The sequence below is a fragment of the Leptonychotes weddellii genome, chromosome 13 (assembly GCF_054177405.1).
Source record: "Leptonychotes weddellii isolate Sample4059 chromosome 13, ASM5417740v2, whole genome shotgun sequence".
In the NCBI taxonomy this organism is placed as follows: domain Eukaryota; kingdom Metazoa; phylum Chordata; class Mammalia; order Carnivora; family Phocidae; genus Leptonychotes; species Leptonychotes weddellii.
Genome location: NC_138381.1, coordinates 6,782,238 through 6,788,237, shown reverse-complemented (window position 1 = coordinate 6,788,237; position 6,000 = coordinate 6,782,238).

Below are 6,000 nucleotides of genomic sequence, written 5' to 3'. Positions count from 1 at the left end.
TATGGGCCAGATCTCAGCTGTGATTCATTTTCTCCATTCACTGTCGGGTGTGTTCTGAAACACACAAAATTGGAAAAAAAAGAAGTGTGTGATGAAAATTGTTGTGATTCTGTTCTGAGTGATGCCCCTAAATCTTTTCTACACTATTTGGCCCAATTATCTTTGTAGATATCTTTCCCTCCAGGAAAGAAATCAATAGGTATTCTATCCTGTTCCAGTTTATTCCAATATTAGTTATATGTTTTCTTTTTATATATAGAAAACTAAGGATGAGTTGTCCAAGCTATTTTTTTTTTCCCATGAGAATCAGTTTTTCTACTCCTTAGGCACAAATCTGAAAACATTCATAGGCATCTGCCAGCATTCAAGAGAAGAAGGAGTAAGGCTAGTTTGTGCTACAAGCCACATGAAGATGCCACGATATGTGGGGAGTGGTTATATCACTGGCCACTAGTTCAGTGTTTCCCGCTAGCATGGTTCTGCTAATTGTCCTCTTCGAATCTTACACATTGGCTCTAAGTTCTTTCTTTATTCAGTCAACACATATTAAGGGTTTGTTGGGTGACACGTTCCGGCTAGCTGCTCGAGATGCAAAACAAATTCAGTTTCTCCTCTCACGTAGCTTTCAGTCAAGTGGGCAAGGTCGGACTTTGAACACGTAACCATAAGGACGACAAGTGTGAAAGTGGACATGCGTCATGCCACAGAGGTAAGTTGCAATAGGAGCTCAGCTCACCTGAAGTTTTAGAGAAGCCGTCCTGAGGGGGAAGGGCATCCATAAACTCTGGGGGTGTGTAGGAAATAGGAGAGCAAGGAGAATGGTCAGAGTGCTTTAGCCAGGGCAATGCACAGAGAGGCCCTGATGTTGGACAGCATGCTTGAAAAACAGAAGGAAGACAGCCATGATTGAAGGGCTGAGACAAAGGGATCACAGGGCAGAGGGTTTAGAGCTCAGAACGTGGTTTCTGACTTGGTAATACGAAGTTATTGAATGACTTTAAGGACGGAAGAGGCAGGATCAGTGAGGCTGGCGCTGTCCCTTGTCCTAAGTTCTCATGCAGCCATCTGTGATGGACAGTTCCCAGGCTTCCAGGTACTTTTCAATTTCCAGCACCTTCATCTGTGGGCTTGCCTGCCTGGGAACTTGTGGGTTTGTTCAGCTAGCATCTGAGCATTTCATGCCTTAACCATCAATCCTCAACAAAGGAGAGGGTTAGTGGAATTTTTCACCCCTCAGTGAAAAAATAATGAAGACTCTCTACATGATTCTTCAGAAAGCCCTAGAGGGATTGAGCTCCAGAGTAAACTATTTATTAGTTTTCTCCTTTCTCTGTCACACTTTCTCTATTGTGTTAATTGTGTTTTCAGGATCATATCCTAAATAAACTGCCTGCATGAAAGTCTTTATCTCAGTGTTTTCTATTTAAGGAACTCAAAATGAAAAGCGTTAGTACTAGAAGTTGTACCAAAAAGCAGACTCTGAGAGTTCCAGAAATTGGACCATTCACTGGTCATATAACATTAAGAACTATTGCTGCTGGTGGTGGTGAGTGGGGTAGTGATAATCCCTAATATCATAATTACTCCGTCCCCCTCTGTGGATTTGGGTGAGGTAAAGGTTGGAGCAGAACTGCTCATTTATGCAATAACTCTTATGCTTCAACACAATATGAAGGCAATGGTAATTATATGTGCTGTAGAATTGACTAGCATCTGTTAATTTCCTTAGAACAAGGAGGAAAGAAAATAATAGGCTCAGATCAACAGCTATCACTTAGGGCACACTTGGAAAACTGGACGACTCCTGTATCCATAGGACAGATTGTATTAAAAATTGGACAGGAGATGAAAACCTAAAGGAGACAGAATGTACAGCCTAGTAGGTCTCTTATGCACAAGTCACAGTCCTAATAATAAAGTAATAGGAGCCTGAAACATGGGATGGGGACTTTTGGGTGGACTCATGATAACCTTGAACCTCCAAATTCTCATGAACCTTCTGGACAAGCAGAAATGGCTCCCTCATGCTTGTTAAAAGGGAGGAGCCTCCCAGTGTTGAACACAATGGCAAAGACCTCTGGAAGAACTCCTAAAATACCATGTGGATGGCCCTTTAAAGCTTTATATTCAATAATGGTCCACAGTTACAGAATTGTGTTAGAAAATTATGACAGAATGGGTTGGAAGGCTCAGGGAGGTAGGTAGATTAGGATGGATTTATTACATGGGTTGAGAAATGCCAGTTAGTAGTATTTCCTGGGAATATTCGGAAGACACTCCTTTCATTAGAGGAATGAGGAATACTCAAGTGTGTTATCAGAAACACTGAGAAGCTCGATGGTGATTGTTCTCTATAGGTTTTGGTTACATGGGGCATGAGTGGTTTTGAGTCATGCAAGGGTAAAGGTAGGGCACACATTGTTGATGTCCTGGCCCAGATCCCATAGACCTCAGTTCATCTGTAGTGCAGTGAGTATTTCACCGGTCATGCTGACAGCTTCCAAATCTCTAGCATCCTCATCTCTGTATTTCTGCAGGATGGCTGCCTCGGTGCCCCAAAGTGGTCCAGGTGAAAGACAGTGATGGGCTTAGACTAAGATTGTGGCATGGGCCAATTTCAATTGGAACCTATAGTACAAATTTGACTGGATATGGGGAGAGGATTTATTTTGATTAATCTCCTATCTGTAATAGTTACCCCTTTTGTTACCTTGGGGCCCATGTCTCTTACCCCAGTGGTCCTCAGCATTGGTTTTTCCAGTATTTTCCGGGAAGGGCCTTTTGCCTCTGAACATGTATCCATTTCAGGGATTTTTTTTTTTTTTAAAGATTTTATTTATTTATTTGAGAGAGAGAATGAGAGAGAGAGAGAGCATGAGAGGGGGGAGGGTCAGAGGGAGAAGCAGACTCCTTGCCGAGCAGGGAGCCCGATGCGGGACTCGATCCAGGGACTCCAGGATCATGACCTGAGCCGAAGGCAGTCGCTTAACCAACTGAGCCACCCAGGCGCCCCAGGGATTTTTTTTTTTTAAGATTTTATTTATTCATCTGAGACACAGAGATACAGAGAGAGAGAGAGCATGAGCAGGGGGGTAGGCAGAGGGAGAAGGAGAAGCAGGCTCCCCGCTGAGCCAGGAGCCTGATGTGGGGCTCGATCCCAGGACCCTGGAATCATGACCTGAGCCAAAGGCAGACGCTTAACCATCTGAGCCACCCAGGTGCCCCCATTTCAGGGATTTTGTGATTTATTTCCAGATTTCACTTGAAATCAACTACCATGTGTACTTAGATCTCCATATATTATCACCCATCAGATTTCAATTGTTTCACTTGCCTTTTTTTTTTTTTTTAAGATTTATTTGTTTATTTGTTTGGGGCACCTGGGTGGCTCAGTTGGTTGGGCCACTGCCTTCAGCTCAGGTAATGATCCTGGAGTCCCGGGATCGAGTCCCGCATCAGGCTCCCTGCTCAGCGGGGAGTCTGCTTCTCCCTCTGACCCTCCCCCCTCATGCTCTCTCTCTCTATCTCATTCTCTCTCTCCAATAAATAAAATTTTAAAAAAAGATTTATTTGTTTATTTTAGAGAGAGAGAGAGCACACACATGTTGGGGAGGGCCAGAGGCCAGAGAGAGAGACAAGCAGACTCTGCACTGAGCACGGAGCCCGACTTGGGGCTTGATCTCACAACCTTGAGATCAGGAACTGAGCCAAAACAAAGGGTCAGAGGCTCAACTGACTGCACCACCCTACGCCCCTTCATTTGCCTTTTTAAAGGTCCTGTAATAGCTTCCTGCTTAGCCCATTCTCCTGTTTAACTCTGGTGGTCCTTTCTTGCTTCCTAGTCTGGCTTTTCATGATCAGTCATCCCTGATCGAAATGAACCCTCGCTCAGGATAAGTAACAGATCATCATCAATTATATTTCTACCAATCTAAACAAATTCCCCCATCAAGTTGCCCTACTCACACGATTATTCAGAGCTGCTGATGTACTGGTGTAATGTAAGGATATATTATTTTCCTTAAAACTGGATGCTTTGGGGGGATGTTGAATGTTATTTTTCTCTATGCATGAAAGAGATGACTTGAATGCTTTGGAAGAGCTGTAGTATAACTCTGCCTACCTCTTCTCTTAAATTCCTCCTCTCTGCTGGAGTGGGTAGAGCCTTGTGTTTGGCTGAGAACGCAATTCCCTCTTTCAACTTTCACAACATCATGGCAACTCTGTCTCCTTACATCTGGTGCATAAAACATATAGTTCTGGCTCTTTAACACATCTCAAAATATCTGCACTTAGAAGCCCCTGTTAGTGAATTTAGAAAGGATTGACAACAAGCCAGGATCTGGAAAAATCTTAGCTCAGATCTCTAATATTTGCAAAGAACTATATATTTAAGTCAGTCAGTAATGCATATGTAAAATGCTAAATAATAAGAATGATATAAATAGTGATTAAAGGAGAGATGTTATAAGTATCTGAAGATGCACCATTATCCAATTTCTGTGGCAGAGAAACCTAGTTGCAACTTCTTTCTGGCCACATGGCTAGACTACATTTTGTGGTTTCCCATGAAGCTAGGAATGGCATGTGACAGAGTTCCATCCAATAGAATTGTGAGTAGATACGATCCCTACCTCAAGTGCTGGCTAGGTCTCCTGTTGAGACCACCTGACCCCTTCTGGTGGGCTGGAATGTAGATCCGTGCTACAATTACCTTGGAAGCAATGTGCTGGAGACCCTTCATCTTCCTGGTCTCTGAATGACAGTGCTGAGGAGGCTGCCTCCCATCTGTGAGGCCACTCAGTACTGGTCTGTGAGCAAGAAGCAAACTTGATGTTCAAGCCATTAACACTGTGATAGCCAATAGCTTACCTGATGAATAGGGTACAAATATTAATTAAAACTAAAAACATAAAGACTTTACTTCAGGCTGGATATTCTCAATGATGTTTTTTGGAAGATGTGGATTTTAACAGAATATTGAAAGATGGGGTAGGATTTGCATCAGTTGAGGTCAGGGCGGATATTCAAGGTATATGACAAGATAAAGCAAAAATGAAGGGGAAATTTGTGAGCAAGTCAATTTGAGCAAAGAAGGAAGATTTTTAAGAATAGCTCAAAGCATGACTGGATAATAGGATTGAGCCAGATTATGAAAGACCTTTAATGTCTGGATGAATATTTTGATTTAATAAGTTTGGCAGTATGGAAAAACTGAACATTGTATTGACATAATAAAGTAATATTATAAGAAGATTAATCTTGTGAACTGGAAAAACTGGAACATTGTATTGACATAATAAAGTAATATTATAAGAAGATTAATCTTGTGAACATAGTTTGTGGCCAATGAGAACTACTAAACGGCTATTCTAGCTATGAAGTTAACTCTTGCCTTTCAATTAATCAAATTTAAATCCTGAGGGTTTTCTTCTGTTTTGTAAATACAAATTAAAAGGCAGAAACTTCAATTTGAATGGCCTCTCCACAGGACCAAGGATTTGCCTAAATATTTTTTATGAAAGGATGGATGTGTATTCTTTAGAACTAACGCTGCTTGACCAGCATTTGTAACAGTCCTTTTACTCACAGTGCTCTCAGCCTGATGGGAAAGAAAAACATTACATCAACAATTACATAATTATAGTCCTATCTAAGTGCTTGCAAGGAGGATGACAAGGAGGCATGACTATAGAGCATGGGGTCCTAACATAACGGAGGGGATAGGGTGGTACTCAGGAAAGATTCCCTGACCAGTAGAAGAAATTGTAGTCAAAGTAGGACATGGAATCTCCCTGAGATCATCAATTATTTTATAAGGTCATGAGGTCGAATAAGGTTGGGGGTGGGGAATACCAAAAGGTTTGGCCATACACAAAGGGGCAGGTGGTACACGATGAAGGAAATAAGAGAACACAGATAAATCAGGAGGAAATGAGCCATCAATAACTCCTGGGCTCTTTGAACATTTGTAGTGTGGAGAATCAGAGTATAATGGGT